This window comes from Artemia franciscana, chromosome 8 (genome assembly GCF_032884065.1).
Source record: "Artemia franciscana chromosome 8, ASM3288406v1, whole genome shotgun sequence".
NCBI classification, from domain to species: domain Eukaryota; kingdom Metazoa; phylum Arthropoda; class Branchiopoda; order Anostraca; family Artemiidae; genus Artemia; species Artemia franciscana.
In genome coordinates, this window is record NC_088870.1 from 831129 (window position 1) to 854674 (window position 23546).

The window sequence follows — 23546 nt, forward strand, 5'->3', positions numbered from 1 at the left end:
GAAGACAGATCAGAGGTATCTTTTACAAAGGTTTTCAAAACTGCTTAAAGTATTGAGTATCCCTTTTAGAATTTTCTTGACAGTCAACTTGAATTATCAGCTTACCAAATATTCAAGACAACCTAATATGGGAACAGCAGCTGTTGTGTTTTGTTAATTGTTGAGGTTGGCTATTGTATGAGAATTTGTCCTTGCCCCTGTTTCAATGACTAACTCGCATTTTTTTTTCTTCCAGCTTATCCCAGTTAACCAATATTTACCGTTAGGTTTTAGTTATATGAATCAGCTATACACTATTGTTTTTTGTGTTATATTATTAATTTCGCTTAATTAAAATTTAAGGGAGCTGGGAGTAATAAGGTTCTCCTATGAGGGCAGTTCAATAAATAAAATAAAATCAAGATAAAACCCACAAATGCTTATTCTTTTCGTTCCAAAGATGCACATCTTCGTATATCCTGACGATTTTTCCAAAAATCTACTTCAGGTCCTAGGTAACAATACTAAGGCCTTTTCCTCTTGTAAATATAGTTATACATGAGTCATAGAAGTATAGCCAATCTAGTAATTATTAATTTTAGTCTTTTTTTTTGCTAAGTCAGCAAGTATATTTTCAACCATGACCGTGCCTGTTTTCCCCCATTATATCCATTATGGAAATATTTTTGACTTCGATGATGATTTGTCTCTTGAGTTTAGTATACTTCTAAATATTTACATTTGAGCCTCATATTTTTTGTAGATGGGCTGAGAGCCCTGGGCTTTCTGTAGTCATTTTTTATATAGTGGCAGATGGCACTGCACAGCACAGATTTGTTCCCCAAAAAGCTTCATTATGCTGCCAATGTGAATTTTCAAACTTAATTCGCAGGCAAAATCATTATATTGACATCATCCTCTGTTTTTGTGCAGTATTTTTGCTTTATCATTTTGAAAACTTAATTTAATGAACTTAATTCAAAAAAAAAAACTTAATTCGCAGGCAAAATCATAATATTGACATCATCCTCTGTTTTTGTGCAGTATTTTTGCTTTATCATTTTGAAAACTTAATTTAATGAACTTAATTCAAATAAAAAAAAACTTAATTCGCAGCAAAATCATAATATTGACATCATCCTCTGTTTTTGTGCAGTATTTTTGCTTATCATTTTGAAAACTTAATTTAATGAACTTAATTCAAAAAAAAAAACTTAATTCGCAGGCACAATCATAATATTGACATCATCCTCTGTTTTTGTGCAGTATTTTTGCTTTATCATTTTGAAAACTCTTAATTTAATGAACTTAATTAAAAAAAAAACTTAATTCGCGGGCAAAATCATAATATTGACATCATCCTCTGTTTTTGTGCAGTATTTTTGCTTTAATCATTTTGAAAACTTAATTTAATGAACTTATAATTCAAAAAAAACTTAATTCGCAGGCAAAATCATAATATTGACATCATCCTCTGTTTTTGTGCAGTATTTTTTGCTTTATCATTTTGAAAACTTAATTTAATGAACTTATTCAAAAAAAAACTTAATTCGCAGGCAAAATCATAATATTGACATCATCCTCTGTTTTTGTGCAGTATTTTTGCTTTATCATTTTGAAAACTTAATTTAATGAACTTAATTCAAAAAAAAACTTAATTCGCAGGCAAAATCATAATATTGACATCATCCTCTGTTTTTGTGCAGTATTTTTGCTTTATCATTTTGAAAACTTAATTTAATGAACTTAATTCAAAAAAAAAAAACTTAATTCGCAAGGCAAAATCATAATATTGACATCATCCTCTGTTTTTGTGCAGTATTTTTGCTTTATCATTTTGAAAACTTAATTTAATAGAACTAAATTCAAAAAAAAAACTTAATTCGCAGGCAAAATCATAATATAGACATCATCCTCTGTTTTTGTGCAGTATTTTTGCTTTATCATTTTGAAAACTTAATTTAATGAACTTAATTCAAAAAAAAAAACTTAATTCGCAGGCAAAATCATAATATTGACATCATCCTCTGTTTTTGTGCAGTATTTTTGCTTTATCATTTTGAAAACTTAATTTAATGAACTAATTCAAAAAAAACTTAATTCGCAGGCAAAATCATAATATTGACATCATCCTCTGTTTTTGTGCAGTATTTTTGCTTTATCATTTTGAAAACTTAATTAATGAACTTATTCAAAAAAAAACTTAATTCGCAGGCAAAATCATAATATTGACATCATCCTCTGTTTTTGTGCAGTATTTTTGCTTTATCATTTTGAAAACTTTAATTTAATGAACTTAATTCAAAAAAAAACTTATTCGCAGGCAAAATCATAATATTGACATCATCCTCTGTTTTTGTGCAGTATTTTTGCTTTATCATTTTGAAAACTTAATTTAATGAACTTAATTCAAAAAAAAAACTTAATTCGCAGGCAAAATCATAATATTGACATCATCCTCTGTTTTTGTGCAGTATTTTTGCTTTATCATTTTGAAAACTTAATTTAATGAACTTAATTCAAAAAAAAACTTAATTCGCAGGCAAAATCATAATATTGACATCATCCTCTGTTTTTGTGCAGTATTTTTGCTTTATCATTTTGAAAACTTAATTTAATGAACTTAATTCAAAAAAAAAAACTTAATTCGCAGCAAAATCATAATATTGACATCATCCTCTGTTTTTGTGCAGTATTTTTGCTTTATCATTTTGAAAACTTAATTTAATGAACTTAATTAAAAAAAAACTTAATTCGCGGCAAAATCATAATATTGACATCATCCTCTGTTTTTTGTGCAGTATTTTTGCTTTATCATTTTGAAAACTTAATTTAAATGAACTTAATTCAAAAAAAAACCTTAATTCGCAGGCAAAATCATAATATTGACATCATCCTCTGTTTTTGTGCAGTATATTTGCTTTATCATTTTGAAAACTTAATTTAATGAACTTAATTCAAAAAAAAAACTTAATTCGCAGGCAAAATCATAATATTGACATCATCCTCTGTTTTTGTGCAGTATTTTTGCTTTATCATTTTGAAAACTAATTTAATGAACTTAATTCAAAAAAAAACTTAATTCGCAGGCAAAATCATAATATTGACATCATCCTCTGTTTTTGTGCAGTATTTTTGCTTTATCATTTTGAAAACTTAATTTATTGAACTTAATTCAAAAAAAAAAAACTTAATTCGCAGGCAAAATCATAATATTGACATCATCCTCTGTTTTTGTGCAGTATTTTTGCTTTATCATTTTGAAAACCTTAATTTAATGAACTTAATTCAAAAAAAAAACTTAATTCGCAGGCAAAATCATAATATTGACATCATCCTCTGTTTTTGTGCAGTATTTTTGCTTTATCATTTTGAAAACTTAATTTAATGAACTTAATTCAAAAAAAAAACTTAATTCGCAGGCAAAATCTTAATATTGACATCATCCTCTGTTTTTGTGCAGTATTTTTGCTTTATCATTTTGAAAACTTAATTTAATGAACTTAATTCAAAAAAAAACTTAATTCGCAGGCAAAATCATAATATTGACATCATCCTCTGTTTTTGTGCAGTATTTTTGCTTTATCATTTGAAAACTTAATTTAATGAACTTAATTCAAAAAAAACTTAATTCGCAGCAAAATCATAATTTGACATCATCCTCTGTTTTTGTGCAGTATTTTTGCTTTATCATTTTGAAAACTTAATTTAATGAACTTAATTCAAAAAAAAACTTAATTCGCAGGCAAAATCATAATATTGACATCATCCTCTGTTTTTGTGCAGTATTTTTGCTTTATCATTTTGAAATTCCGGGTTAATCCTCCTTTATTAGATTATAATCCATCATCTTTTTGAAGCAATCATTTTATGATGATCATGTATATCAAGCTTATATGTCCAATGTTTTGACCGCAGGTCTCTTTGTGATTTTTCTTGATCAACTATTCATTCGCTTCTTACTTTTTGGTTCATTAATGTATATAACTTTTTCGACAAAACAAGTTTTTCAAAGAAGAGTACAGAGCTCCATTAAGCAAAGAATAAGCAGAAATAAAGTCAAATAATCTTCCAAGCGTAAAACTACCATAAATCAGTATCAATAAATAAATGAGACTCACAACGAACAGAAATTACAATAAATAGCCGTGTCAAAACTCAAAACGAACAAAAATTAACACGAGTAGGGCTGATACCCCCCATGCCTTCTCAGGAATTGATCATAGTTTGCGCTTTACTGAAAAAAAACAACAACAAAAACAAATGACCGTGGATTGTCAGTTTAATTGACATATACTGATATATTCCTTAAAGTTTTTTTTTTATGAAATTAAGGGAAGGAAAAAATTTACTAGGTATTTTGTTTCAAATCCGTATAAACAATCCGAATACACATAGCGTGTTTTTATTTAGTTCAACTCTCCCCTCAACATTTTCTGAAAGTCTCACCTGAATACCCTTCGCCTTCTTGAAAAGTAAAGTTCAAATATGCATTCCTTCCTCAATAAAATGTGCTAGGTGTCAACAATGAACGAATTGCCTAACTTACAGCCCTTGTCCTGAGGACTGTGGGGAGGTTGACATCCCCAAAGACATAATTACTAGACCTTTCAACAAGGCTGAGCAGATATTTCTCTTAAAATCGCGATCGGATATATTTTAGAGAATAATAGACTTGGGGGGGGGGGGCTTATCCCCTCCATTCATTTTTGACTTTTAAAAAGGGCACTAAAACTTCCAATTTCCAATCAAATGAGTTCCATCTGATCCAAAGTTTATATGACTACCCCTTCTATAAGAACGTTATATTCCCCGGGCATAAGTTACAATCCTTGCCAATGGGCTCTGGGGGATTGTGTTCACCCTAAAGACACTGTTATATGATTTTGGACTATTGATAACAAAATAGCTATCTCCCAATTTTTGATCGAATGTGTTTTGGGAAAAAAGGATGTCAGGGGAGGGGGGGGGGGCTAGTTGCTCTTCATCATGTTTGACTTTTAAAAAGGAACTAGAACTATACATTTCAAATCAAATGAGCCTCTTCTAAAGTTCACACGACACTCCCTTTCATAAAAACTGCATATGCCTCTGACGCATTACTTACAACCCTTTCCCGAGACTATGGGGGGTTCTGTCAACCTCATAAAACTTATTATATAATCTTTAGAATATTTTTGAACAAATGGCTATCTAAAATTTTTTAGAGGATGCATTTGTAGAGAATACAAGGTAGGGGGGGGGGGAGGTAGCGGGTGCCCACGATCACTTTGATCCTAAAAAGGGAACTAATGCATCTGATTTACAATCCATTGAGCCCATTACGGATTTTACCCTTTCCCTAAAAACCTTATATGCCTTGGGGGCATAACTTCCAACCCTTGCGCTCAGGGCTGTGAAGGGGATTATTATTTTCAAGACATAATTTTTAAACCTTTCAACTACGCTGAACAGAAGGGTTGTCTCAAAATTTTGATTAGATATGTCTTGGGAGATTGATGGGCTTGGGGGGGGGGGGGTCTTGTTGCCCTCTAGTCACTATGACTTTAAGAAAAAAACCTTTCAACTCCCAATGTAATGAGCCTTTTCCGAATTCTCTACGGCACCAAATGGCCGTCTCGAAATTTTTATTAAGTGCATTTCAGGAAAGTACGAGGTGTCTGGGGGGGGGTATCTACTCTCTGATCACTTTGAATCTTAAAAAGGGTGCTACAACTTCTGATTACCAATCCAAAGAGACCCCTGCGAAGTTTATACGACCACCCATGCAATATAAACTTTAAATATCCCTAGGGTATAACTCGCAACCCTTGCCCTGATGGTATTAGGGGTGGGGAGGTTGTCATCCTCAAAGACATAATTTCCAGATCTTTTAGCTATGCTGGAGAAAATGGCTATTGCGAAATTTGATGGATGTGTTTGAGGAAATGGTTGGCGCGGGACGGGAGTTAGTTGCCCAATAATCACTTTTGACTATTAAAAGATGCACTAGGTTCTTTTTTCGCGTCGAATGAGGTTTTTTAGGAGTTTTACGACAATAAATTCCCATCTCAAAATTTATATCAGATGCATTTCATGAAAAGACGAGGCTTGGAGGGGAACGTATTTGCCCTCGGTTCACTTTGAATCATAAAAAGGTGCTAGAACTTCAGATTGCCAATCGAATGAGTTCCCTCTGAAGTTTATACGACCACCATTTCTATAACAAATTTATATGTCCCCAGGGTATATTTTGCAACCCTTACCCTGAGGGCTGTGGGGGGTTGTTATCTTCAAAGGCATAGTTTCCGGGACATTTAACTCCGCTGAACAAAATAGCTGACTCAATTTTGCTTGGATGTGTTTTGGGAAATGGTGGGCCTGGTAAGAGGGTCAGTTGCCCTCTAGCCACTTTCGACTATTAAAAGGGGCACTAGCATCTTCAGTTTCCAATCGACTGAGCCTTTTTTGAAGTTTCTACGACAACAAATGACCACCTCAAAATTTTTAGCACATGCACTTCGTGAAAATACGAGGTTTGGGGAGGTGTTATCCACCCTCCGATCACTCTGAATCTTAAAGAGGGCACTAGAGATTCTGATTACCAATCTAGTGAACCCCTTTCGAAGTTTAGAGGATCACACTTCCTATATAATCCTTAAATTCCCCCAGGACATAACTTCCAACCCGTTCCCTGAGAGTTGTAGGGGGGGGGGGAGTTTCAACCTCGGAGACATAATTTCCAGACCTTTCAACTACGTTGAGCAAAATGGCTATCTTAAAATTTTCATTGGATGTGTTTGGGGAAATGGTGGGTGTGGGAGGGTGGTTAGTTGTCCTCCAATCGCTTTCGACTATTAAAAAGGGTGCTTGCCCTTTCAATGTTCAATCGAATGAGTCGTTTTTGAAGTTGCTACGACAACTCCGATGGGCACTAGATAAACATTAAATTCATTAAAAGAACTGGCTTTTTATACTGATTTCAAATATATAGAATTCATTAAGTTTAATGGTGCCCACTAAAAGCCATAGACCCTGAGATATTTAACCTGATTTTCGAAAAAGGGGAAACACCTCCAAAACGTCAAATAATCTTATCTGAAATTATACAATCAGATTGAGCTCTTTAAAGCAGCCCGCTGTTGAGGTTTCAACCTACAAAATTCGGAATTGGGTATTTTTGTCAGAAGAAAGACAACAGATATGTTTTCTTTTTTGTAGGAATGATTGTATTGGCCCATTGACTCTAAGATATTGATAGTGGGCACATTTGAACATAAATTAAAAGTTCTGCTGCCCTTTTTAAATGAAGAAAAAGATTGGAGGGCAAGTGGCCCCCTTGCCACGTCCTCCGATCAAAATCTTTAGATAGTCATTTGATTTAGCATAGTTGGAAGGTCAAGTGCTTTGCCCCTGTGGTTTATGTGACCCCTATAGCTCCTGGGAGAAGGGCAGTAAGTTTTGCAATTTACTGATTGTCTACATATAACTAGGTATCTATAGCCAGAATACCTTCCCTTGCCACGATCTTATAACGGTTTCAGCCAGTTCATCCTCCCTTGGTGTGTCCTTATAATAACCACAGCTAGAGCACTCTCATTTGCTATGCCCTTATAATATTTTCAACCAGAGCACTTTCCCATGGTATATCCGTACAATGTGCTCAGTCAAAGCACGCTACCTTGTTACAACCTTATAATAAGAATAGTCTCCCCCTCATACTTTTTACTAACCTTGACTTTTTTCTGTTTAAGAGGACTTGACCTTCCAAGTAGGAAACTTTTTTAAGTTTTATATGTGTATCTTATTAGCACTTATTAAATCAATCGCATATAGTCCATTTTGTAGTCTATGTGTGTACATAATATTCACGATTGCTAAAAAATGTAACTCTTCCTCCAACTTGAATTTTCTCAATGATATCACTTACCTTGCAAATATTGCTTCCACTTAATGGTTACTCGACCACCCCTTTGTGCAACTTCGGGGGCTTTCGTCTGCTTATAACTCTCAACACCTCTATCATCTTCCAATAGTGTAAAACCACTCATTTTCAATAGTAAAATATCTATGTCAAATAAAACTTGAACTAAAACTATATTCACAATGTTGTTGCTCCAAACTTTTTTTTCGCTGTTGCTCTAAGAATACAACTAAAATCATACCTAGTATTACTAAAAACGCTTGTATCCATGCAAACATGAGCAAAGAGATTTAAATTTCCTTGGAAAAACTGTTTTACTGTATAGTAACACCTATTAGAAACTTTGAGTGGCTACTAGGACCAATTTGAGTGCACCACTTATCTAGACCATAGTAGTATAGGGGAATTTCGAGGGGTTAGCAGGACCATTTTTCTGAATAGCAAACCCCTTATCTAACCATAGTAGTATAGGGAAATTTTAGGGGCTAGTAAGATCGTTTTTTTGAACAGAACACCCCCTATCTAGACCATTTTAGTATATGGAACTTTGAGCTGGCTAATAAATCACCTGCCGGGAATAACATCGCCGTGGAACTAATAAAGAATGAAAGAGTAGTTGCTATCTTGGTTATAGTACAGATTGACCCTATACTACTTACCACCACGCACACAATGCTTTTTATTGTGTTCGGCATCCCTCTCCAAAGCTATTCGGAATTATTTTATCAACAAAGGCATGGATGTTTCAAATATTGACTGTTCTGAATAAGTTGTCTATTTTAACATTTGGATGAAATGTTTTTGAAGGGAGGGCAACTAAAAAGAGCAGGGAAGGAGGTTTGCGCCCATTCAGTCACTTCAACAACCTTTGCCCATTCTCTGAAAATTCCAACTTAACACCCTCGGCCGCTCTTAAAATATTGTAGATCCTCCTTTTTGACAAACCGGACGCGTTTAGAGCCATTTAGCTTAAATATTTAGCGTAATATACCCCTCAACATTCTCCAAAGCTTCACCTTAATGCCCTTAGCATTTTTGGATATACCCATAATCAAATATTTCCCCCTTTTCTCAAATCCTGCATGTAAATAATAGGCAAGCTCCATAATTTACAATCCTTGCCTCGGGGCAATGGGAGCTGTGGCATCCCTAGAATACTGGTGTTAGACCTTTTGTCTAATTCTAGCAAAATGAAGTCTTAGAGGCCCTTTACCATAGGCAAAACTGTACCATTCTCTCTGATTTTAAACGTAAAAATTCTTCCACCTTTGATGTATCAATAAAACGTTATTAGCATAAAACAAATCTACATGATTTCAGAAACAGAGTTTCGACGGTTCTAGGCATTTACTCCCCCCCCCCTCCTGAAAATACCCACCCCACGGAAAATACGGCTTTCCAAATTTGAGAATTTTATTTGAGATTCGTTTCTTTTTTAATTTCCGTAGGGGGAAGGAATTTCGGTACTTGTGTTATGTGTGCCACTCACTTAAGTTTACGCTGTGTAAAACTCGAGAACAAACCGGTTTCTTCTTTAGCTTTTTTTTTCAGCTTAGCACGAGACAAGACAAATAGTGGAAGAAAAATACGGTTTGATCTCGGGGAAATTGCAACAGAATTTTTTTTACATCAAAGTGTTCAGAAAAATCAGCTTAATCACACAAAAAAAATCCCCCCGAATCCCCCTTGCACAACTACCCGAACCCCCCCCCCCCTTGAAGGGGGGGAAATCGAAATTTCTAATTGGACGTATTTTTAGGTTTAAGTGTTCTTTTTCTATCAAATCAAGCATGACGAATCCCAAGACGTCAGAAATCAAGTTTTTCGTACCCCAGTATCAATTTTCACCTTCACAGAACGGGGGGGGGCAAAGTACGCAAGTCATTATTTGCCGGATTCCTGCTGCTAAAATATCATTTTATATCAAATAAAGTACCGTATTGCCAAATATGAGGTCAAAAAGCAGTTTTTTTTTTAAACTATTTACCTCATTTTTTCCTCTAAGGGGTCTGTAATATGAGGGGTTGCTAAGTAAAAACCACTTCTTTAATCGAGATCAAAACTTCAGATCAATCAGTTATAAAAAGGAACGTTTAGGACTCATGTTTAGGAACATTTTGATTTTAAAGCACAACCTAAAGCTAATTCTTCTTCCTGCTCGTCTTCGTTATCATCCTCATCCTGTTCAAGGAGTGACTCGTACGCCTGTTTTGCCTTTTCAAGGGGTTCTGGTATCATGTCATTGCCATCAAACGCTCTGCTATCCAGTTCTGATGATAAAACGTTCACATAAAGGGCTAACTACAACAGACCATGACTTCGCACAGCACGAGAGACAGCTTTGCCTTGTAACATAATACGCACAGTGTTAGGCGCTTATACTTGACGTAGGATATCCAAAAGTCTCGAGTCAGCCATAAGGAAGCCAAAAGCTCATAAGAAACTCATGCGTGTATGAAATCCACCTAGGACAACAATAGTATTTCACAAAGCACTTGTGGCAGGCTCTGCATCGACGATACACTTCGCCTTTCAGTAAAGTGGTTGGTCAAAGGTAATGACTAGAGTTTTTCCAGCTCGACTAGCGCGCTCGTTAGCATGTATAAGAGTAGAATAAACACAGGAGATATTGCTTGGATTGTTGTTAATTATTGGCAAAAAAACGAATAAACGACTTTCCCGGATCAGGTAGCTTTTGGTGTATTGACCACATAAAGAACGACCAGCTCATGTGTAAGCTTTTGAAAAAGCCAGAGATGCGCAAGAGCGTTTCACCTTTCAATTCATTGTCATGAGTGTCACCACTGCTTGTCAAGCAAACAAAAGTCCTTGGTTGCGACTTGGCGGGTTTTGGGTAGGTGTAGAACAGCACGGTGCCGATTGACTTCATCTCATCTCCACTTACTTCTTTTCTTGGCACTGAAAGCTCCGTTTCCGGCAACTCAGGTGTAGGACACTTCAACAAGTCTCGTTCCATGAAAGGTATTCAGGCCGTCGATAGTAGCAAATATCATGATCGACGTTGTCTCCTACATACTGAAAAAATGTGCTTTCTCTTCGGACTCTTCCAACAACGTTTGATTTTCTGCTGCACATCTCTCAATTTTTTTTTACCTCTGAGTACGAAGAGCAGAAGCCAAGATTGTGCAGATGTAAATGGTGATGCAGCTGCGAAGCCAGTCCTATTTGTCGCGGATCCCAGTTTATTATTTCGTCTTTTCTTTGTGGAAGTAAATAAAACGGCACAAACCTTGTATATAGCCTTGAACACGCCAATCATCTAGCAAGTACTATGGTAGATGGATCCACTAACTAGATCACCTAAAGAATGACACTAAGGAATGGAAACAGCAAACTGAAGGTGGAGTCTGGAATGCTGGTTTGAAATTAGACTGTTCGAGACTCATATTCTAAGGTGCCATTCCTAGCTTGATTGGAAATGGTGAATCAACCGACAAATGATTAAAATAACTAGTTCACGTAGGTCAACTTTCACTGCCTATTTAGGTAAGATGAGGTACTTGACCACGTAAAATCAAATTTTTAATATCATTTTCGAATTCACCGCCATTGATTCCAAAGGAAACGGCCAAATAATACAACAACCTCTTAATTTCGATTTTTGCCTCCCCCCACCCTTTAATGGTGGAAATGGGCATTAGAGTATGGAAAAAAAGGAAAATCTGAATTCAGATTTGGAGTTGGCATACCTGATTTGATAGGAAACGACTATTTAAACTCAAAAATATTTATACACACAAAAGTCGGATTTCCCCCTCATTTTTCCTCTTCAAGGGCAAATTTGGGATGCTTGTGCAAGGGGGATTCGGGGGGATTTTTTGTGTGTGATTAAACTGATTTTTCTGAACATTTTGGTGTAAAAAAAATTTTGTTGCAATTTCCCCGAGGTTTGACCATTTTTATCCGTATCTTTACTCCACTAAAAGACAAGTGAAAGAATATATGGGAAATATATAATTTTGGCTATATATTTGCACATAAGGGGAGGGGGTAAAGTGTTTGAGCATTTTGAACTCAGAACATAATTCTTTCTAAGTATATGGCCACTAAAAATTACAGACTAGTCTCAGTGATTAAATTTTGGCTGACAGTCGTCCATTTACCGAGTCCCAAAAAGTACCGAGTTATAAGTGGAGGTATTCCAGGGGAATTGTCTTTGGGAAATTTTTATGCTGGGACGAACTTTTTCCTCTGCGAGGAGTGTTTCTCCGCAACTAATTCTCCCTGGGGGATGTTTTTCGAGTAAAATTTTCCATTGGGGAAGGGGTATTGTTGAATCTCTGGTATTATTTGAATAACGATCATAAATTGAATAATAAAAATTTCATTTTTAAGTAAGGAAAATTTTTCTTGTGCAATGTCAGCAGATTGTTAGATTATACTTTGCGTGCTGCCATAGCCAGAGTGAGTATCCCCTTACAGTGTCGTCTGAATTTGCTTACTGCTTAATTACTTTTGATTAGATACACTTGTTGGCTATAGATGTTTAATGCTTTTTGCTGAAAATTCAATTACTTTTGATTTCTGATTTGACGTAAAGTTAAATTACTTTTGATTGGATGTGATGGTTTGCTATAATCCCTTAATGGAGAAGCTAATTACTTCTTGTTAGGCGTATTACTTCTGCTTTACATTAGAGACTTTCGGAGTACAGCATTACGCCATATGAACAGACTGGGATTCTGTTGCCGAGTGATTCCCCATTCTAGGAGGGTCGGAATGAACTAGATACTGTTCAAGCGGAAGTTAAAGAGACATGTAGCTATATATATATATATATATATATATATATATATATATATATATATATATATATATATATATATATATATATATATATATATACATATATATATATATATATATATATATATATATATATATATATATATATATATATATATATATATATATATATATATAAATTACCGGATTCCGGCACCCCAACGCGGAAGGCTTCTCTATATGCATTCTTAGTGTCGCTTGTCTTCTAACCGCAGACAATTTGCTGTCTTTTCATACTACATTCTTTTAAATTTATTTGACTATTAAATCAAGTCCAGTTTCTAACAATGATATCTACTAAGCTTCAACCTTTGGTTTTCTTCATTAAGGTTTTTAAATTTACGTAATCCCTTGTTAAAATATATACAATTTGTTTTTGCAATTACCAGTTTTTTGCTCTTTACGCAATTTAACGTCTTTTCATAGTGTATCTTCTCAAAGATATTTGATTATTAAACCAAGTCCAATTTCTAACAGCGATTTTACGAAATTTCAAACTTTCTGTTTTCTTTTTTTAAGGTTTTTGACTTGGTGTTATCCCCTGTTAAAATATATTCAAATATTTTTCCAACTACCAGTCTTTTGCTCTTTACGCACTTTAATGCCTTTACATACTGTACCAGTTCAAGATAATTGATTATTGATGCTAGTCCGATTTCTAACAATGATATGTACTAAGATTCAAACTTTTGGTTTTCTTTTTCAAGGTTTTTGAATTGTTGTATTTCCTTGTCAAAATAGAGAATCATCATTTGTTATAATTGTAAACTTATCTTTGGGCCTTCCTACTGATACTATGCAACTGGTTGCGTTTAGAAGGTGTTCTATTTTATGGTTTCTATGGGACTTGGTATTAACCAAGTGACATATACCGATCGCAAATTCTGTCGGTCTGTGTGTCTGTCGGTCGGTCGGTCTGTCTCTATGTCTGTCTGTCTCGGTTTTGCTACTTCAAGCACTTCCAGGCAAGCTAGAACGATCAAACTTGGCATTTGTATCAGGTACCGGACCAGATTAAATTAGAAATAGTCTTTTTTCCAATTTGACCATCTGGGGGGAGTGGTGGCCGGTTAATTCTGAAAAATTAGAAAAAATGAGTTATTTTTAACTTACGAAGAAATGATCGAATCTTAATGAAAAATTAAATAAAAAAAAACTAGTTTTTTTAACTGAAAGTAAGGAGCGACATTAGAACTTAAAACGAACAGAAATTACTCCGTATATGAAATGGGTTGTCCCCTCCGCAGTCCCACGCTCTTTACGCTAAAGTTTGACTCTTTGCCACAATTCTACTTTTTAAAACAATTAAAAACTTTAGCGTAAAGAGCGTGGGACTGCGGTGGGGACAACCCATTTCATATACGGAGTAATTTCTGTTCGTTTTAAGTTCTAATGTCGCTCCTTACTTTCAGTTAAAAAAACTAGTTTTTTTTTATTTAATTTCTGAACGTTTTTGAATTAATGCATGTTTGATTTTGGCTCTCCGCACATAAATTATTGAAATGAAATTAGTATATTAATTTTTTTTTCGGCTAAATGGCTTTCTCTTAGTTTTGATCAGACGATTTTGAGAAATAAGGGGTGGGGAAGGAGGCCTAGCTGCCCTCCAATCTTTCGGTTACTTAAAAAGGCTACTAGAACTTTTAATATTCAACGAACGTTTTTATTAGCAAAAAATATACGTAACTTAAGAATTAACTTACGTAACAAACTTTTATATTCTTATATTTTTATTATGTGTACGAGGGGGTTTGTACCCTCGTTAATACCTCGCTCTTTACACTAAATCGTAAGTTTTGTCCAAATTCTTTAAGAATGACCCCTGAATAAAAAAGGCCGTAGAATAAATAGTTGAAATCACTAAAAATATTTTTGCATAAAGAGCGAGGTATTTATCTCCTCCTAAATACCTCGCTCTTTATGCTAAAGTATTTTTAGAACCCCTCATATGCGTAATAATCTCTGTTCGTTTTAAATTTCAATGCTATTCCTTACTTTCATTTGAAAAAATGTTTTCATATTTTTTCATTGTTTTTTTATAGTAATGCTAGAAAATCCTGCGCCCTTTTCATTGAATTTTTCTTCCCCCATGACATATTCCTCAAAGGAAAGATGCTCCCACAAAGCCCTCTCCCATCAACCCCACCCCCCAAACCAAAAAATCCCCATGAAAACGTCCGTACACTTCCCAATAACCATTACTATATGTAAACATTGGTCAAAGTTTGTAACTTGCAGCCCCTCCCTCAGGGATTGTGGGGGAGTAAGTCATTCCCAAAGACATAGTTATTATGGTTTTCGACTATGCTGAACAAAATGGCTATCTTAAAATTTTAATCTGTTGACTTTTGGAAAAAAATGAGCATGGGAGGGGGCCTATTTGCCCTCCAATTTTTTTGGTCACTTAAAAAGGACACTAGAACTTTTCATTTCCGTTAGAATGAGCCCTCTCGCGACATTTTAGGACCACTTAGTCGATAAGATGACCCCTGGAAAAAAAAAAAAAATAAACACCCACCCGTGATTTGTCTTCTGGCAAGAAATACAAAATTCCACTTTTTTTAGATAGGAGCTTGAAATTTTTGCTATAGAGTTCTCTGATATACCGAATGCGATAGTGTGATTTTCGTTAAGATTCTATGACTTTTAGGGGATGTTTCCCCCTTTTTTCCAAAATAGGACAAATTTTCTATTATAAATTAATTGAAACTTATATATTTAGAATCAGCGTAAAAATTCGATTCTTTTGATGTATCTTTTAGCATCAAAATTCAGTTTTTTAGAATTTCGTTTACTATTGAGCCGGGTCGCCCCTTACTACAGTTCCTTACCACGAACTGTTTGAAAAGAAAATAATTCGGTATTTCGGGGCTTCTGACATTATTACTCCTTTGCGGAAGTTAGGCTCAAAATTGAAAAAGGATTATATTTTTTCTATGGGCCCCTTCCACCTCTTAGTTCGTTTATTTTCCCGTTAGTTTTTAACTGTTTTCGCTTTATAGTTGTGTTATCTCTTAGCAGTTCTTTCGTTAGTTGAGTTATGGTTGTGGTATATATGTTTTATCGCTCGTATAGTTGTGTTATTTTCAAATTATACTCCATAATAGAGAGGCTCCGAACACCCAGCATTGTATGTTAAGCTCTTAATTTGACGTTTTTTTCTAACGTGACCACATTCGTCCTGCGCCCTTTTCATTGAATTTTTTCCCCCATGGCATATTTCTCCAAGGAAAGATCCTCCCACATAGCCCCCTCCCTCAACCCTACCCCCAAAACCAAAAAAAAAAACCTGAAAACGTCTGTACACTTCCCAATAACCATTATTATATGTAAACACTGGTTGAAGTTTGTAACTTGCAACCCCTCCCCCAGGGACTGTGGGGGAGTAAGTCATCCCCAAAAACATAGTTATTATGATTTTCGACTATGCTAAACAAAATGGCTATATCAAAATTTTGATCCGTTGACTTTGGGAAAAAAATGAGCGTGGGAGGGGGCCTAGATGCCCTCCAATTTTTTTAGTCACTTAAAAAGGGCACTAGAACTTTTCATTTCCGTTAGAATGAGCCCTCTTGCGACATTCTAGGACCACTTGGTCGATACGATGACCCCTGGGAAAAAAAAAAAAAAAAAAAAAAAAAACAAACAAATAAACACGCACCCGTGATTTGTCTTCTGGCAAAAAATGCAAAATTCCACATTTTTGTAGATAGGAGCTTGAAACTTCTACAGTAGGGTTCTCTGATACGCTGAATCTGATGGTGTCATTTTCGTTAAGATCCTACGACTTTTAGGGGGTGTTTCCCCCTATTTTCCTAAATAAGGCAAATTTTCTCAGGCTCGTAACTTTTGATGGCTAAGACTAAACTTGATGAAACTTATATATTTAAAATCAGCATTAAAATGCGATTCTTTTGATGTAGCTATTGATATCAAAATTCAATTTTTTAGAGTTTTGGTTCCTATTGAGCCGGATCGCTCCTTACTACAGTTCGTTACCACGAACTGTTTGATTTTAATTTTGGAAAGATATTGTGTCTCTTCGTGATGGTGTTGTGTCTCGGATATTGTGATGCACTTCGGGAAAATATGAGGTATTGGGACCACCCTCTGATCACTCTGAATCTTGAAGAGGGCATTAGAGCTTCTGATTACCAAACCAGTGAGCCCCCTCCGAAGTTTATAGGATCACCCTTTCTTTATAAACCTTAAATACCTTCAGGGCATAACTTCCAACCCTTTCCCTAAGGGTGGTGGACATGGATTGTTTACATCCTCCAATAAATAATTTCCAGACCTTTCAACTACGTTGAACAAAATGGTTATCTCAAAGTTTTGATTGGATGTGTTTGGGGGAGTGGTGGGTTTGAGAGGAGGGTTAGTTGCCCTCGAATCTCTTTTGAATAAAAAGGGCATTAGCCCTTTCAAATTCTAATCGAAGTGTCCTAGTCTAAAACCAAAAAAGAAAGAATGAATAAATAAATAATTTATTTTTGCCACATCACTCTTTACTTTGGCAGCACTATTGCACTGCCTACGATATCTTCAGCGCATTTGATTTAAAATGACTTTCGCATGCTAAAAACACACGTTGGCATCGCACACATGATAAAAATACAAAATTAAGATGGAGAAACTCCTATTTAACTTTGTTTCAAACTTTTATTTATTGTTATTTTATTTATTGTATCTTACATATGCAGAGGGTAATGAAAAATACATTGTTATAAATATTATGTTTTCAAGTATCATACTTTGAACATTCCTTTAATTTACTAATTAGGTAATATGGACATTTATCCTTGTGATTGGCCTTCTTTAAATTTGTAATTCACTTTTCCTTGTCTCTTTATGGTATTTGAAACTGTATAATCAGATACAATGCTTCTCTTGCGGCACATCTGGTACAAATACTAATTAAGGCAGCGAAGTCAACTTTTGTCGAATTTTCAAAAAATGTTTTTGTATAAACAATGCAGATTAAAGTCTAAAACGAGCAAAACTATGATTATTCAAGCGTAAAACAAACAGGGATTACTATCAATGGATGAATGGCACCCAAAATGCACGGAAATTAACACAAATAATTGCATTCAATATGAAACAATTTGTGATCATGAACTGTAAATTAAGAGCAACTGGGCTCAATAGTATCTAAAATTAACAAAGGAATTGATAAGCAATAAATTTATTAAAAAAACTGGTTTCTTTTATACTGATTCCGAATATATAAAATTCATTTAGTTTAATGCCGCCCACTACAAATAGACCCTGAGAAATTTAGCCGGATTTTTGAAAAAGAGTAATCAACTCTAAAAGGTTAAATAGTTTTAGTGGAAATCAAACCATCAGATTAAGCTCATTAAAGCGCCCCGTTGTAGGGGTTTCAAGCTCCTACCTACAAAATTTTGGAATTTTGTATTTTTGCCAGAAGAAAGACAACGGATATGTTTTCTATTTTGTAGGAATGTTTGTATTGAACCATTGACTCTAGAATACTGGGAATGGTTACATTCGTGCATAAGTTAAAAGTTCTGCTGCCCTTTTTGAGCGAAGAAAAAGATTTGAGGGCAACTGGCCCCCCTGCCACGTCCTCCGATCAAAATCTTCAGATAGTCATTTGATTTAGCATAGTTGGAAGGTCTAATAACTTTTCTCCTGCGGTTGATGTGACTTCTATAGCTCCTGAAAGAACGGCTGTAAGTTTTGCAATTGACTGATTGTCTTTATATAAGTAGATTCTTATAATGTCAATAGCCGGAATACTTTCCCTTGGCACGATCTTATGATGGTTTCAGCCAGAACATCCTTCCGTGATGTGTCCTTCTAACAACCACAACCAGAGCACTTTCTCTTGGTATATCCTTACAATGTGCTCAGCCAAAGCATGCTCCCGTACGCCCTTTTAATAAGAATGCCCCCCTCCCGTACTTTCTACCAGCCTTTAAGTTTTTCTGTTTAAGAGAACTCGTCCTTCGAACTTGGTAGCTTTTTTAAGTTTTATATGTGTATCTTATTAGCACTTGTTTAATCGATCGCATATAGTCGATCTTGCAATCTGTATATGTACATAATATTTACTATTGCTGCAAAACATAACTGTTGATCCAACTTGAATTTGCTCAATGATATCAGGTATTTTGCAAATATGTCTTCCACTTGATGGTTACCCGACTACCCCTTGCAATTATTAGTGCAATATCGAGGACTTTCGTCTGCTTATCGCTGCCAACACCTCTATAATCTTGTAATAGTGTAAAACCAGTCATTTTCAATATATATCTCAAATGAAACTTGAAAACTATATTCACAATGTTATTGCTCTGAAATTTTCTTCTCTGTTGCTCTAAGAACACAAGTGGAATCGCACTTAGTATTACTACAGACGCTTGTATCCATGTAAACACAAGCATAGGACTTTAAAATTCCTTAAAAAACCTGTTTTACTGTATATTAACGCCTGTTAGAAACTTTGTGTGACTACTAGGACCAACTTGAGTGCACCACTTATCTAGACCATAGAAGTATAGGGAAGTTTTGAGGGGTTAGCATGACCTTGTTTGCGAATAGCACACCCCTTATCTAACCCTAGTAGTATAGGGAAACTTTAGGGGTTAATAAGGTCGTTTTGGTGAACAGGACACTCCCTATCTAGAAAATTTTAGTACATGGAACTTCGAGCTGGCGAGTAAATCACCTGCCGGGAATGACATCGCCGCGGAACTAATAAAGAAGGAGAGAGTAGTGGCTAGTACAGATTGACCCTATACTACTAACCACCACGGACACAGTCCGTTTCATCGTGTTCGGCACTCCTCTCCAAAGTCATTCGTAATTATGTCATTTGCACAAGCATGGCTGTCATCCGCACAGGCATGGCTGTTTGAGCTGTTGACTGTTCTGAACAAGATGTCTATTTCGACATTCGGATAGAATTTGATGTTTTTGAATGGAGGGCAACTAAAAAGAGCAGGGAAGGAGGTTTGCGCCCGTCCAACCACGTCAAGAACGCTGAAAGTTTCAACTCAGTACCCTCAGCCGTTCTTAAAATGTTGCAGATCCTCCTTTTTGACAAACTGGACGCGTGTAGCGCCATTTGGTCTAGCGTAATATACCCCTCACCATTCTCCAAAGATTCACCTTAATGCCCTTAGCATTTTCGGATACACCCAAAATTAAATATTTCCCCTTTTTCTAATGATAAGTCCTGCATGTAAACAATAGGCAAAATGTATAATCCTAGCCCGGGGCTATGGGAGTTATGACATCCCTAGAAGTACTGGTATTAGACCTTTTGACTAATTTAGCGATATGACAATTTCACAATTTTGATAAATATTAAGCAGAGGGGCCCCTAAAAGTTCAAGAAGGGGGGCTGGTAATCCTCTTATTTCCTCGACGAATCTTTAAATTTCAACTTAAAACCTTCAGTCATTCTTTAAATATTGCTGATGTTCCCTTTTTCAAAACCAGCAAGATCTTAGTGTGCTTTTGATGTATTCGACATCACTCTCAACCTTTCCTTAAAGTTTCACCTTAATACCCTAAGCCTTTACCCCTTAATAGCCTAAATTTGAATGGGATGTATTTGGGGAAAAGGGCTTGTTAATAGTTGCCCTCCGATCACTTTGAGTCTTAAAAAGGTCACTAGAAATTCCCATGTTCAATTTAAAAAAAACAAACTCCGAAGATTATATGACCGCTCCTTCCATGTGAAGTTCCTCTGCAAAAAATAAACACAGCATAAAAGTTTTATGGCCTGTTACCATAGGCAACACTATACCATTGTCTCTGATTTTAAACATAAAAATTCCTGTACCTTTGGTGTATCAACAAAACGTTAGTAGGATAAAACATCTACGTGATTTCAGAAACGGAGTTTCGACGGTTCTAGGCGTTTACCCCCCCCCCCCCCCCCTGTGATCCGCCTCTCGTAGAAAACACCCTGTGGGAAATCCCCCGCGGGAAATGCCCCCCTCGTGGAAAATAAGGCTTTACTAATTTCAGAATTTTATTTGAGTTTTATTTTCTTTTATTTGCGTTGGGCGAAGGAATTTTTGTACTTGTGTTTTGTGCCCAACTCACTCAAGTTTACGCTATGTAAAACTCGAGAACAAACCATTTTTTTTTTTTTTTTTTTTTTTTTTTTTTTTTTTTTTTTTTTTTTTTTTTTTTTTTTTTTTTTTTGTTAGCTTAGCGCAAGACAAGAGAGACAAGTTACGGAATATATGGGAAATATATAATTTAGGTTATATATTTGCTCATAATGGGGGTGAGGGTAGAATATTTGAAGAGTTTGAAGGCAGAAAATAATTCTTCTAGGTATATGGCCACCAAAAAAATTACTGACTAGTCTCAATGATTGAATTTGGTTTGAGAGTCGTCCAGTTACTGAGTGACAGGTTGTTTAAGACAACTTATGAAGATTTACTCTCGCAGGGAAAAAAGGTCATGGCCACTAAAAATTTAAGACATTTTAGACAAAACAGGGTTTCCTTTTGTTTGGAATGAAGGTAAAGGACCAATTGATATAAATGCAAATTGAGAGAATGAGATTAAGATAGTACCTGAGAAGCGAATGATCCAAAAATGTAATGAGGAAATAAAAAAAGATCAGAAACACTTAAGTTTTATAAAGGTTTTAAGGGGGTATCTGGGCAGGAGTTCTACCTCAAGCTGAAATATTTAACGTTAAGGATGCAACTCATGGCTAATTCTGCAATTTAATATATATATATATATATATATATATATATATATATATATATATATATATATATATATATATATATATATATATATATATATATATATGTATATATATATATATATATATATATATATATATATATATATATATATATATATATATATATATATATATATATATATATATATATAGGCTATATACATATAGGCTTGGGGGGCGAAGCGCCCCCCCAACAGCTATTATATATATATATATATATATATATATATATATATATATATATATATATATATATATATATATATATATATATATATATATATATATATATATATATATATATATATATATATATATATATATATATATATATATATATATATATATATATATATATATATATATATATATAGATATGTTACTTGCAATGCGGCAGGCTTCTTTGTATGCATTCTCACTGTCGCTTGTCTTCTAACCGCAGACAGTTTGAGACAATTTGCTGTTTTTCCATTGTGGGTCTTATTAAAGACAATTGAATATTAAAACAAGTCCAATTTCTAACAACGATATCTACTAAGCTTTAAACTTATAGTTTTTATAATTTAATTTTTTATTTAAGAATTAACGACGCTTCCTGACTACTAAGGTCCCTTCGTCGGCCCTGCAGTGCATTCCTGCAGCTTGATTCGATCTCTGGGCCCCGTATTACCAAGCTAAGGTCAAATCCGCTGCGCCACCACAGGACGCGATCCCTTGTTAAAATATATAAAGAAATATTTTTGTAATTACCTGCCGCCGGGCCCCGGCACTCGGCAGGCTTCTATGTATGGATTCTTATTATCACTTGTCTTGTAATCACTGACAAGTTTTGCTGTATTGTATCAGGTTAACGACGCTTCTTGACTACTAAGGTCCCTGCATCGGCCCTGCAGTGCATTGCTGCAGCTTGATTCGATCTCAGGGTCCCGTATTACCAAGCTAAGGTCAAACCCACTGCGCCACCACAGGACAAAAGTTAGCAAGTGGTTTCGATCCACCGACCTCTGGGTTATGGGCCCAGCACGCTTCCGCTTCGCCAAGCCGCTGTTACAAGTTTTGATGTATTTTCATACTAAATTCTTTCCAAGAAATTTGACTATAAAAGCAGGTCCGTTTTCCTACAACGATATCTACAAGTTTCAAGCCTTTGGTTTTCTTTATTAAAGTTTTTTAATTTTTTAATCCTTTGTTAAAATACATTCAATCTCTTTTTGCTATTACCAGTTTTTTGCTCTTTACGCAATTTAATGTCATACTGCCGTCTTTTCAAGACATTTGATTATAAAATCAGGTCCGTTTTCCTACAACGATGTATACTGAGTTTCAAGCTTTTGGTTTTCTTTATTAAAGTTTTTTTTATTTTCGTAATTCCCTGTTGAAATACATTAATTTTTTTGCAATTACCAGTTTTTTACTGCTAACGCATTTAATGTCTTTTCATATTGCATCTATTTAAAGATATTTGATTATTCAAACAAGTCCAATTTCTAACAACGATTTCTACGAAGCTTCAATTTATGATTTTCTTTTTTAAGATTTTTGAATTGTTGTACTCTCTTGTTTAAAATATATACAAATGTTTTTCCAATTACCATTTTTTTTGCTCTTTACGCAATTTAATGCCTTTTCATACTAATGTCTTTCCAAAGATATTTGATTATTGACGCTAGTCTGCTTTCTAACAATGATATGTACTAAGCTTGGAACTTTTGGTTTTCTTTTTATGGTTTTTGAATTGTTGTAGTCCCTTGTTGAAATATATGCAAATATTTTTGTGATTACCAGTTTTTGCTCTTTAAGCAACTTGGTATGAACTTCTCTATATATGAAAACCTTGAATTTTTCCATATGTGTGACGTTATTACAATACTGATGCACATTACTGGTGTACATTATTGACTAATAATAATAATATTATGTAAAGTGAAGAATGTTAAACTAAATATTAAAACTTATAATTTCGATTCTTAAAATTAACATCAATAATAGATGTTGTTCATGCGAAAAAAAAGATGAAAAACTTGGGCTCTTTCAGCTTTTCCTGAATTCGGGCCCTGGTTGTTTTAACCTTACTTTTGTTTTAGCCCTAAAAAATGAAAATGTGATCCT

At 34.7% G+C, this 23546-nt stretch overlaps 1 protein-coding gene across 1 annotated transcript in view; it reads left to right on the top strand.

Moving 5' to 3' along the window:
- The window catches only part of LOC136029858 (charged multivesicular body protein 3-like), a gene marked incomplete at its 5' end in the record, with an annotated part of 82956 nt that overhangs the window by 27184 nt on the left and 32226 nt on the right, over window positions 1-23546 (top strand).